General features: G+C 40.8%; 1 pseudogene; it reads right to left on the reverse strand.

Moving 5' to 3' along the window:
• Positions 1–9,474: 9,474 nt before the first annotated feature.
• On the reverse strand, positions 9,475–11,054 carry LOC144368184 (dual specificity protein phosphatase 4 pseudogene; annotated as a pseudogene).
• Between the last annotated feature and the right edge of the window lie 2,907 nt (positions 11,055–13,961).

Below are 13,961 nucleotides of genomic sequence, written 5' to 3' on the forward strand. Positions count from 1 at the left end.
ATATGTGCTTTATCATATATAATGGGTATACATGCAGTGTATCATTATTATGCATATTTTCAAATTCCTTAGGATGAGTTTTCCTTTCTTTAATAATGTGTTTCTCCTTTGATTTTGCTTGATTTTTATTATCTCTTCCTTCCCCAAAGCACAACCTACCTCCACTCTGATTTTCTAGTGTTTTCAAATATATCTGGGTGCTATTGGATTTTACAAATCCTGTCTTATTTGCACATACTTACAGAGCATGTCCTCAATGATGCCACAGGTGTCAGCAAAGAGAAGATGATTACAAGAAAAATTCTGATGAGCAAGAGGAAACTAGCATGCAGATTCCCTGGCCTTCAGGCTTCAGGTATGTTGGCTCTGGGATGCACTTGACTCCTTTTAACTCTGTAAGATTGTAGCTCCTCCTTCTGCAGTGATTTCTCTTCACCTGTGCTTGTCTCCAACAGGAGATGGAGCCTCTGTTTGGTCTTATCTGTACTTCCCATGGCCTTGTAGCCCTGACCTGCCCTTCCATCTACACTTCCTATTTACATTCTGAAATCTGCTCTGTTCTCAAGCCTGCTCTCCTAATATTCTTGATAACTGCCGCAGGGAAACCCAGTCCAAACCCTATGAAGAGCATCTTTCAGACACATGCTACCTTCTCTTAAATTCTATACTTTCTACACTTTTTTGCCTTCTGTACCTGAATTCCTTGACTTCATTACCTCTTTCTGCTGCGAATGAGTCTTTCCTAATTAGTAGCTCATGGATCTCTCTCTGGAGGTATTCATAGGGAACAAGTCTAACTCAAACCTGGGTTGTTATCTTTTTTTAATATTAATTTTTTAGTTGTAGTTGGACATAATGCCTCTATTTCGCCTATTTATTTTTATTTGGTGCTGAGGATCAAACCCAGGGTCTTGTACATGCAAGGCAAGTGCTCTACCACTGAACCACAAACCCAGCCCCCTGGATTGTTAACTTAGACATGCAAATTAAAGTGTCATTTTTTATTATGTTTTTTATGACTTCTTTTTAGTTTTTCATCAGAGTAGAGCCCATTTTGAGATCACATAGAAGCATGGAATATATCTTAATCTAATTAGGACCCCAGGCTTTTGATGTACATAAAGGTGACATTCTCTGCATTGTGTTCCTATATGTACATAGCAAAATTATGTCAAGTTCATTCCTTTTCTTACCATTCATTTCCTTTCCTTACCATACTCTTTTTCCTTCATTTCCATTTTTCTAATACCTGGAATTTGTATTTTTCCACTCTTCCCTCCTTAGTGTAGATTAGCTTCCAAATTTCAGAGAAAACATTTGATACATTTGATATTTGTATTTGGGGAGACTGACTTAATTCACTTAGCATGGTAGTCTCCAGATTCATCCATATAATGGCAAATATTATAAAGTTATTCATCTTTATGTCTGAGTAATACATGTATGTGTGTGTGTGTGTGTGTGTTGACTCCATAGCTTAGCTATTGTGAATTGTGCTTCTAAAAACATTGATGTGACTATATCACTATAGTGTGCTGAGGATAGCCTCTTCAACAAATGGGGCTGGAAAAACTGGAAATCCATATGTAGTCAAATGAAATTTAGCCCCTCTCTCTTAAAACTGAACTGAAAACATATCAAAGACCTGAGAAGTAGACCAGAAACCCTGCATCTACCAGAAGAACATGTAGGCCTAACACTCTAACATTGAGGCCCAGGAACTGAATTCCTTAAGTACACTCCTAAAGTTCAAGAAATAAAATGAAACATCCACAAATGGGATGGCATCAACCTGAAAAGTGTTAAAATTGATGAGCAATCATCCTGGATAAAAAGCTGTATTGCAAGACCAGAAGATGGTGAGATAGTGGAAAGCTGCATTACCTTGTATCATGAGCAGAGCAGCAGGAATATAGACACCTACTGAGGTTGATGAAAAAGGAATTTCACAAAATATAATAGTGTACATTCAATTGGACTAGGCTATCAGAAATTTGAGTACAACAACAAAATATAAGAATATATAGACGCCAACTCACCTGCCACATGGGTACTGAAAGCAGCAAAGAGTCCCCACAAAGGGAGGGGAGAACACAGAGAAACACAGATTGAGTACAGAAAAACCTGAAATCAGAGAAGCTGCCTGAACTTGGTTGATTTAGAGGTTGCAGTATTTAAAATCTTAGCAATTAGAGAAATGTAAATCAAAACTACACTGAGAATTCACTCACCCCACTCAGAATGATAAATATTAAAAATAAAAGCAACAGTAAATGATGACAAGGATGTGGGGAAAGAGATTCACTTAATACATTGCTGGTGGAATTGGAAATTGGTGCAACCATTCTGGAAAGCAGTGTGGAGCTTTTTTACAAAACTTGGAATGGAACCGCTATTTGACCCCATTATCCCACTCACTTTATACCCAAACAACTTAAAATCAGCATACCGCAGTGACATACCCAATTCAATATTTAATAGCAGCTCAATTCACAATAGTCAAGCTATAGAACCAACTTAGGTGCCCTACATCAGATGAATAGATAAAGAATTTGATATACATACAAAATGGAATACTACTAAGCCATAACAAAGAATGAAATTGTATCATTCACCAGTGAAAGGATGGAAGTGGAGACTATCATGCTTTGTGAAATAAGGCAATCCCAAACCCAAAGGCAGAATGTGGATGCTAACTCACAACTAGAGAGTGAAAGATTAGAGGTTCATTGGACTAGACAAAGGGGAATGAAGAGAAGGGGGGAACATGTAATAGGAAAGACAGGAGAATGAATAAGACACATCTTTCCTATCTTCATGTATGAATATACAAACAATGAAGTTCTTCGTCATGTACAACTACAATAATGGGGGATCGTATTTTCAACAAGTTATACCTATTCTATGTATGTATAATATGCCAAAATATGCTATTATGTAAAAATAATAATATTTTTAAAAAGAATTTTCAATAAAAATACTGTATTCCTAGATTTGGTATTGTAGCTCAGTGGCGGAGCACTTGCCTAGCATGTGTGAGGCACTGATTGGATCCTCAGCACCACGTAAAAATAAATAAAGTAAAAGTATTAAATAAAAATAGCTCTGCCAAAAGAAAAATACTGTATTCCTCAATATATATTGTAATTTCCACCACTTCAAGTTGGGATGTTAATATATTAGCCTACATAGTTGTCTCCTACTATCTAATTCTTGAAGTAGTTTTCTATTTCAGTTTGTTTTTTATTATTGGTACCACTGTTAAATACAAAACTCCAGACAATAAGTAATGCTGTCCAGCTCTAGTAACAAAACAGCATGATATTCTCACAAAAATAGACCCAAAGACCAATAGGACAGAATAGAAGACAGAGACAAATCCAATACTTAGAGCCCTCTGATACTTAACAAAGGTGCAAAAATATACATTGGAGGAAAGACTATTTTTAATAAATGGCTCTGGGACAACTAGATAACTATCTAGAAAAATCACACTAAAACCCTATTTCTCACCCTGCACAAAACTCAAATGAAAATGGATAAAACACTTAGGAATTAGACCAGAAACCTTGCAACTGTTAGAAAATAACATAGGGCCAACATTCTACATATAATTGCTGGCCCCAGCTTCCTCAAAAGTACATGAACTGAAACTATGAATAAATAAGTGGGACACCATCAAATTACAAAACTTCTTCCCAGCAAAAGAAAGAAAGAAGAGTGTGAAGAGAGAGCCTACAGAATGGGAAAAATATCTTGGCCAGCTACTCATCTGATAAGGGATTAATACTCTAAATATATAAATAACTCAAAGCACTTCATACAAAAATATCCCAAATAACCCAATCAATAAATGGGCAATAGAAAAAATGAAATCGAAACTTCTTAAGAAAAAAATTACAAATACCCAAATGAGAAAAGGTTCAATATCACTAGCAATTAGAGAAAGCAAATGAAAGAAATACTAAAATTTTATCTGACTCCAGAATTGCAATGTTCAAGAATATACATAAAAAAATGCAGGCAAGGTTGTGGGGAAAATATACACTTGTATATTGTTAATGGGACTGCAGACTAGTACAAGTCCAGAAACCACTGTAGAGATTCATCAAAAAACTAGAGATGTAAGCATCCTGTGAGGATCTGCACACTCCTTGGTATTTTGCCAAAGATTCTAAAATCAGCATACTTCAGTGACAGCCACCTCAATGTTTATAGAACCACATTTCACTAAATGGTGGAATCACCTTAATAGATAAATAAATTTTATGATTCTGACACATATATATGATATGTATGTAAACACACACTCAGATTCCTCTAAGTCTGAGCCTTGAAATTCTCATGCCAGATATTCTTGGGTCATGTTAATCCTTATTTTCTCTGGTTGCACTGAATACACATTTTTCAGATAATTACCTCAAGTGTCAGATGAAAGTGGACAATTTCATGGACTTTTTATTGTGGCCTATAAGTAAGAGATATCTGTAAACTGCTAAGCACAGTACCCAGCTGGCAAGAATTGCTCAGCATATATTAGGTTGCTGCCTTGCCCTTTTGGAGCTGCTATCGTGGGTGTGGTGTTGAGTCTCCACTTCACTTTCTCCTGACAGGGCTTCCCTGTCACTGCTTTCCCATGTACCAGCTGAGATGCAGCAGCATGGCTCAGTCCCTGCTCTTCCTCTTGTTCCCAGCTTCCAGAGGCCTGAACTGGAACCTGGCTGTGACTCACTCTCCTTTTACCAGGAACTCCTTTATTGATAGCTTACATTTTGATAAAATTTTGTAATACAGAGAATTTGAACCCAAGTTCTTCTGTGTGTGCCAGACCTGCCAAACTCTATAGAGTAGTTTCTTTTTCTTCATTCTACCACTGAACTCTGCACCCTAGCCCTTGATAAATATTTTAACATATACATGTTTCACATATATGCATATGTATGTGTATTTTATATATGTATGTGATTTTGTACATATTTAAATTTCACTACAAGGCATTGTACTAGAAAAGAAAATTATACTCAAAGTTGGTTTATGAAATTGTACCTAACAAGTTTTTACTGGAAGTTACATTCATGTGGAATATCCAGACATCAAACATTTTTTTCCAAATAATAGAAACATATCAATCTGTTGACTTTTGCTTTTCTATGTGACATATATAGGCTAATGATATGAGAGGGAAATCCTGGCACCTTAGATCTTGTGTGGTGAAGGCTAGACTGTGCATGATTTGGGGTGCAGGCTGTTTGTGATGTCCTTGACACTGGTTGTTTTTACTCCCTAGATTCAGGTGTTTCCTCTGTATTTGGGGTGTTGGCATGGATTTTCTAACTCTGATCCTCCACAGCTCTTCTTTCTCTTCTCCTGGTTCAGATAACTGTCATTGTCACCAGGACAAATGGTATAAATATGACAACTAAAGGGCTTGGACCCAATGAAGAAAAATTATTAATGCAAATAACTGTTGGTCCTCTGTAAGTGTGTCATGTGAATTTAGAAAATTTTCTGTGTGCGAAATCCTTTTTCCTGACAGAGAAAGCGTCATCCATGTTCCTTGAGTCTTCTGTGGCTGCCTTTCTTCTCATTCTTCTTCTTGCCGCAGTTGTCCTATTGCTCTCTTTGGGTCATTGCCCTGTACACATTCTTATTCAATTGTCTGTGCCTTTTCTATACAGAAAACTTTCATGTTTATAATATTTTCCTGAATAGCCCACTTGTCAATGAAATCAAAATTTTTTTGTGAAAGTTTATCATCATGTAATCATGTAAGAAAGATTATAAAAATAAAGAAACCAAAAGGTGTCCATGGTCTTGAGCCACCCTGCATTTCTGAAGGCTGCCTTTCTTGAGCCTGGGATCTTTCACTGTCTCTGCAATGGTGAGAACCTAGGATATTATCATGAATAACAGCAGATCTTTATTATTGTGGTTTTCTTTTTCAGAGCTGGATTCAAATGATCCTTCAGAAATGAAGAACTCTCTGAAGCTAGAGGGTGATACTAAGGATGGCTCCTTCGCCAACAAGCATGGCCGCCACATCATAGGCCACATTGATGACTATACTGCTCTCAGAGAGCAGATTGCGGAGGGGAAACAGCTGGTTGAACAGATCCAGTCTCTCCTGACACCCACATGCAACTTCCTGGGACTTGAAGCTCAGGGCTCAGAGGTAGTCACACCTGCAGCTCCTGCCTTCACTCTTTCTTTGTCCCCTTCATCCTTAATTCTAGTTTCTTCTCCCCTATTTATTTTTGTGGTCTCCATCTCCCAATGACAGAGAAAGCATCTTCCAATTATTCTAGCCAAGCCCTTGTTTCACTATCTCCTGATTGATTCTATGTTCTACTCTGTGGTATAGGAAACCAACTAGATATTCTGCCTCAGAGCCACAGAGATGTCTGTGCAGTGTTGCCACCATCCTCAGTAAAGTATTTGTTAAGAGTTGATGCCCATATGATGTTGAAATCAGCACGGTCTCATGGCTCATTATCTGTTATACTCATGCTGACCCATGTGGATTAAAATCAATCAGATGGACAGGTACTAAGGGATTTGCATCCATAAAGGCCTTGTGTGTGGAAAGAGTAAGAACCTGGAAATAGGAGGAGGCAATCTGCAAATGCTTCTCAGAGTACATCTCTGTTGAGAGACAACAAGGGCCAATGGCTGTGCTGTCTGAGCCACCAGAGACCCATGGATGTATAGACAGAGCCTTGCATCCAGGTAACCCCCACTTCAGGGCAAGAGACACACCAACTAATGGGCCACAGGCCCAATGTGAGAAGTCACCTCTTGTGCCTCGAGTTCACTGGTGCAGAGGGGTCTTTTATTGTATGCGAGGAAGGTAAAAGGTCTGTAGAGGACATGACATGGGAATGAGCTGTGACAGGCTTATATAGGGTGTCCAGGTGAGGAGTCATTCCAGGTAAAAGGAGCCACACTTCAGTCCTGGGACCTCAAAGGGATGAGCTAGGGTTTTCCAGGTTCAAGCAGCCCATGCTTTGTGCCTCATCAACAAAGGAAGCTTTAGTCTTGTGCAGGGCTACAATGCCCTGAGCCCTGAGATATCTCAACTTCAGTGATGTCCATGGCTCCCTCCCACCTTTCCACAGGCACCAGGCAGCAAATGTTTCCATGAGCTAAGAAGCAGTGCTCATGCCCTGCAGCACACCCTTGATGAGTCAGCCTCACTCCTGACCATGTTCTGGAGAGCAGCTTTACCAAGCTTCCACGGCCCTGGGCTGCCTGGCAAAGTGGTAAGAGGCCAGTGTTGTCTTCTGGTATAAGCCCTGCTCTTCTGCCCCATGAGATTCTGTATTCTCAGTTCCAGGGCTTTCTGAGGGTCAGGAGCTACATAGGTTGTTAGAATGTGCTGGATCTTAATGTAGCATCCTGGAGGGAGACCCCTGGTGGATGTTTTCATTGAAGCTCTGATTACCTTACTTTGTCCTCACACCCCAAACCCCAAGATAATGATTCAAAGAGAAGAAAAGGAAATGGAGAAGTACAGACATAGATGCCCTGGTAATCTATAAATATCTGCTTCCAATAAATCTGGAGTTTGAACTAAAATTCAGGGGCCTTTAAAGCTTCTCCATTCCTCAGGGCTTCTTGATCAAAAGATCAAAGGAAGTCACTGTGATCCTGCAGCTTCTTTCAGTCATGCTCCTAGAATCCCAGCACACCTTTTATCTGTGTTCCAATCTGGGGAAAAGGTAGAGCCCCTAAAGAATTGTCCTGCCTTGGTTGGACTAGAATCTGGATCCGCTCACTAGTTTTTATTTCCATATTAATGTAACTGGTATATTTGGGGAAAAGAACTATGCTAATTACAAGGAAGCACTTTACCATCTTCAGGTTCGTACAGACATTTTGAAATGTGAACACTGTCATCAGGTAGCCCTGTGTCCCAGACATAGTATCTCTGAAATTCCAAGTCCTGCATGGATGGGAGAAGGGTGAGACAAAACTTCTTCAAGGACTGATTTGGAGGTCTTGTTCACAGTTGGGAGTTGCTGTGGGTCTGGAGTCACAGTCTCCTTGATCCTTGAATGGGGGCTTTCAGGTTCTCAACATTCCTACCTGTGGTCTTTTTCTCAACTGTTCTGAACTGAGGGATTGAGAAGTTATAATGAAGGGAACTCAGTCTGCTGAGAAGATTATAGAGTTCTACTTCTGATTGGTAGGAACCACAAAGAACTGGATACATTCGGTCTCCAAACTGTTGTCTGAGAGCTTGTCCTTCTTCCCCAGGATGAATCAATGGAAAGGGAGCTCCTGGATCTGCGAGCCCAAGTATCCAAACAGGAGAAGCTCCTTGAGAGCACAGCTGAGCGTCTGAAGACTGCTAACCAGCAGAAGGAGAACATGGAGCAGTTCATTGTTAGCCAGCGTAGGTGCCCCTGAGCTGTGGAGCAGCAGAGGAAAGGGCTGGTCTTGCAGATGTCCCACTTGTGCTGCAGATAAACAGTGACCACAGAGGAACTGGGAATGTTGGGAAGGGAGAGTCTGATGCACTGGGCCCAACCCTCCTGTGACATGAGCAATTGTGGTTGCAGAAGGAAGGGGGGGGACAAAGGGGTCAGCAAGAAGCCATGATTGAGGGGTGAGAAGAAAATGCATGCCCAGCAAGTAGGGCCCAGCTGGAAATTCCTTCTTTCTGGGGCTCTTTTCTTCTTTCAGTGACCAGGACACATGATGTTTTGAAGAAGGCAAGGACTAACTTGGAGCGAAAGCAACGATTGCATCTTACACAGTCACAGAGCCTGCTTCAAATACATCACCATCTGACATCAGCTCTGTAAGTGACCCTGACCTCCTTTACCTTCTAGGAGATATCAGGTTCACCACACAGGTCTTAGCTCCTGGATAGCCTCCTCTTAAGATTCCATCCCTTCACCCTCCTGCCCGCTCAGCTTTCTACCCTGTTATTATTCTCCTCTCCTCACCATCTCTCCCCTTTAGCCCAATTTTCTCTCCTTGATGTCAGTCAAGCAAGAAGCCAGAGAAATGCAGTTCAGTTGGTCCCTGAGGGAAGAAACTTTCAAAGTCTCTCTGTGAATTAGTTGTCTAGCAAGAGATCTTGAGGCCATAAGTGCATTCTGAACTTTCCTGAACTACTTTATGAAAAACCAAATAAGGCATAACCATATAAATTGACTTTAGTGCACAAAATTAGGTTAAGAACAGCATTTTATTTTAACACCTCATTTTCTTTAAAAAATATGAAGGAAGATCCATTTGGTCTCCTGGATATAAAAGAAAAAACTGATAAATGAAAAAAAGATGTATGAATGATGATATGTCATGAGCTTTGTAATGTTTTCAACATCTGCCATAGTAGACATTAGACTCATTATGTACTCTTGAAACAAATTTTATATTGTTCAGTCCCCACGAGGATCTTGCATCCCTTGCTGGCAGCAACCTTGGTTTAGGGGTTAGGTGAGTGGCTCCGAGTGCTGGGGGAGGTAGTGCTGAGGCCGAGAAGGTCCAGCAGTCAGCTGAGGGCCGAGTGCACACCCAGGAAGATAGGGAAGCTGAAGACAAATTGTGAGGTAAGGGTGGGAGTGGGCTTGCAGCACCCCTAAGGGGCCTGAAGGGCTGGCGGGCCTGGAGGGGCAGGATGTGGCCAGCACCTGGGACAGCTGCTCCATGCAGCTCAAGGCCTTCTCCAGCCTCAGCTGCCCATTCCTTATTCCTGATAAGCCAAGCAGATGGTAGCAGAGCACAGGATGCCCTCCTAGCAGTGCACCATCCCTGGACTGCGGTAGTCCTTTACCACACAGTCCTACTCCATGGCTTCCATGAACCAGGAGCCCATGTTGGACTTGTGGTTGTCTTCCACCAGATGCATTTCTACTGGTAGCATCCTTCCATGTGGTTTGGGCATTCGGAGGAGATATTCAACAGGGCTGTGATCCCTAAGGGATTCAGCATGTCTATCCAGGAAGCGTGGTAGGCACCCTAGAAATAGAGGAACCAAAGAATCTCCAAGGGACCCCTCTGCCTGGATGCGCAGAGCAGTTCCACTGGAGCTGCAGCCCAGGTGACAGGACTTAGTGGCACTGGTGGGATATCTGCCGGGTCCTTGGTTTTGGAACAGAATTCTGGGTAAGCAGAGGAAAACTTCTCACAGTCACGTTTGAGCAAGCAGATGTCTGCTCACTGGGGCTTAGGATGGAGTGCCTGCACTACTAGGGTCATGGTGCAGTCCTCCCTGAGCCCTTGGCATGCAAGCTCCATTCAAAGTAGAGGATGACAGCCAAGTAGAGGCTAGAGTACAAGAGGCTTACTCTTGGGCGTGCAGATTGGACTCCAGTCTCATGGAGCCTTTGTTCCGCCTATTGTCCTGGGTGTTGTATCAAAGGAGGTGGACCTAACCTCCAATAGGAAAGGTGTGCAAAAAATCGAGCAGCAAGCGTTTACTGGTGCTGCCCAGCCCCAGGGTTGGAGGCTGCCCCTGCTGTCAACCCAGCTGCCGCCACTCACTGCACCATCCACCCCGCTCCTCAACCCTTGGCAACCACCAGCTCCCAACCTCTGCCTCGGTGGTTCTCGCTTAGCTTCATCAGCCTTTTGAGCACATTGCCACCCATCTCTCCCAGTTAATCAATCGTCACCATGGAGTGTAGGAACTGGGGCGATAGATAGTCATTTAGGCCAGCCAGGCAACAGGAATGGGGGAACAAGGGTTAAGAGAAGGAGCCTTCAGAAGTGACCACCAACTTGGTCCCCTGAGGCTTGGGCAGCCACACCCGTATTGGGTCACCTTCCTCCTGCATGTTCAGGTTACATAGCAGTTCTAGCAGCCTCAGGTGCTTTGCATGAGCTTGCACTCACTAGGGGGTGGCAGCAGAAGTGTGTGTGTTGAAGGGAGAGTAGCGCTGGCTCCTTCCTGTCATTGCCTCAAACGTGTTTTGCTGCTCCTGCACCTTGGGTTGCAGCCTGCTCATTGCTGCTCTTCCCCTAGCACCCGCCAGAGTTCTGGGCACTGCATCCACTTTTTCTTGGAGGAAGTTTGATAATTGGTTTGGCAAGATGCTTGTCATCTATGTTGTCATTGAGATAATTGTTTTTCATATCGTACATCATTACAAGAGTATACATAGTACTAAGTCATTGTAACATCATAGGATCAATTCAGATAACTTTTGTATTTGGTATTGCTCATTGTGCTTTTCTATCTTACTTGGTTTTGTCCTCATAAAGTTTAGTGAACTTTTTGAGAAATTTTTTTCTGTTTTCTTGGTTTTTTTTATGGTGTCATCATTTTCTCCTGTCTTTATTTTTCCTGGAAAAAGATAATAAGGTTAGGCCCTTATTATCTTTTCCCATCCACTTTGTTCTAATTTCTTCCCTCTTGTTTTTTGTTTGTTTGTTTTTGTTTTGTTTTTGTAACTAATCAAGGTAGATGATCAGAGTCAACATTTATTTTATCCATCCATATATCTTTTTCTAATGTAAGCAAGTTGAAGTAGAAGCAGTACTTTAAGAACTTCTTAAGACGCATCCTGTTGCTGTTGATTGGTTGAATGTCAGTTATCTTGTGCTCAAAATTATTTCCAAATTTCCTTGTAAGTTTTATCTTTACCCCATATGTATACTTTACTAAAATGCTTTGGTTCATTTCAAAACTTTTGGTGATTTTTCACAAGGTTTACTTTGTTGACTCATCGTTTAGTTCTGTTGTCAAATCATCTACTCTGAACAACATCCTTAAGAAAATTTGAGACTCCCTTTTTGCTTGTATTAGGTCACTTGCCAACACAGTGACAAAATACCTGAGATAAACAATTGAAAAGAAGGGAAGATGCATTTAAGATTTCTAGGAATCAAGGAAAAAGTGGGAATGTCCAAGAGTGCTGTCTGTACATGGGTCCACTGCCCAGAAACCCCAGCCCCTTTATGCTTTTCTTTCAACCCACTGTTCAGCCACACAGCTCCCAGGGAAGCAGGGCACCCATGCAAGGGCACAAGTGGCTTTTCTGAAAACAGTAAGCCTCACCCAATCATGGGGCTTTGAGACAGGCAGACAGGATGAACCATGCCAACACAGGTTATGGTTCATGGAAGCTCATGTAGTGAACCTGGGCCTGTTATTCTGGGTGAGAAAGAGCATTCTGACCTGATGGTGACATTGAGGCTTGAAGTCATTCATGGGTGAACAGAGATGTTTGTTGCCACGTAGCCTCTTCAAGGGCTTTAAAAATGCCCTCCTTTCTAGTCAAGTTTGAAAGGACCTCTAATCTGGCACTCAATGACAACACTGTTCAACAACACTGAAAATGAAGTAACTTTTTCCTTGCCTGCTCCCCCAGCCTTTCCCAAAGAAGTACATCCTTCTTTCTCCAAAACCATTGCTCCTTCTGAAATGGCTCCTTAAAATGGCTTTAGTCCGAGTCAGGCTTCAACATGGCTCCCCAGATGCTCTTCACAGGAGCTGTCACCAGGCAAGGACTCTGTCCCAACCCCAACTCTCTTGCACTTCTAGAATTCAAGGATACCTGAACAGTGGAGTCCCCATTTCAGTCAAAAGAGGGCCTTTGAAAAGAGTCTCCTCACAGGAGTTTAATTATGCAAGACTATATTAGTATACCTCCAGTAATCTGCCTAAAATTAAGAACTACAATATATGCAAAAGAGAGAAGATGGTGCTTCAAAGTACAAAAGATTCATTTCGGGTCTATGCCTAAGTAATTGCTTTTTCCCGCGATCTTGCCAGATAATTCACTGAAGAAAAATCTGAATTGTACCAGAGTTTCCAGGAGCACCATATGTAATATGGCCTCTGTCACAGACAGTAGGCCTAGAAGAAAAATGCTCCAAAGACCAAACCACACATCAGAGAGAGAGAGAGAGAAAATAAACAAAAAAAGGTTCTATGGTTGTGGTCAATGTGCCCAGGATCCAGAAGCATGAATAACTAAGAAATAGTCCTTTCCCTTCCTTTCTCTTCCACCCCATCCTGCCTCTCAGGGACAACAAAGTCAAGATCTTCAGCTGACATGCACACATCTTCAAGGCACCATTCAGCTCCTGGCCACTTGCACATCTGCCTGCTATGGTGCTGCACAATTTGCGATCCCACATTGGTATATGCTACATCCACTGGCCCTGGACTCTATGTACATATCTACTCTAAGCAAATTCTTAATAATTATTATAAATAAATTATTATTAGTGCTTCTCAAGTTGCATGATCAGAGTCAACACTGATTTTATCCCTGTGTCTTTTTCTAATATAAGCAGGTGGAATTAGAAGCACTTCTTTATAAATTGCTTCATCTGCCTCTTATTGCTTTTGATTTGTTGAATCTTTGTTATCTGTCAGCTCAAAAGTATTTCTAATTTTCCTTGTAATGTTTTTCTTTACCCCATATATATATTTTTTATAAAAGTATTTGCTTTATTTAAAACTCTGATGATCTTTGACTTATTTTTTATTGTTGACTCATAATTTAATTCTATGTTCAAATCATCTATTCTCAATAAATCCTTGAGGAAATTTTGTGTCTTGCTTTATGATTGCATTTGTTATCTTGCTTTCACTGTTTCAAAATACCTGAGATAATTTTTTTTTCCTTATACTTTTCCTGTTAATGATAGTATTTCCAACTGTATATGTGGCAGTTGATTTTCTGTAGTTATTGTCAACTTTTCTGCATACAATGTTTTTTTACTAGGTCCCTGTTCATTTTTTATATATGTTTTATACATATTTTCACATGCATATTATTTGAATATTCATGTTTTATATATATATATATATATATATATTCATACTCTAACACTTACACTACACAATATTTAATAATAACCCTAAATTTACCCCATTTCTAAACCTACATTAATACAAAAGCATATCTAGTAATATAAATATTTTTGCATAGACTTATTCAAGTATGCAATTAATAATCCTATACCTATGTGTTTATATATGTTCACATGTAATTTAT

The sequence above is a fragment of the Ictidomys tridecemlineatus genome, chromosome 11 (assembly GCF_052094955.1).
Source record: "Ictidomys tridecemlineatus isolate mIctTri1 chromosome 11, mIctTri1.hap1, whole genome shotgun sequence".
Taxonomy (NCBI): domain Eukaryota; kingdom Metazoa; phylum Chordata; class Mammalia; order Rodentia; family Sciuridae; genus Ictidomys; species Ictidomys tridecemlineatus.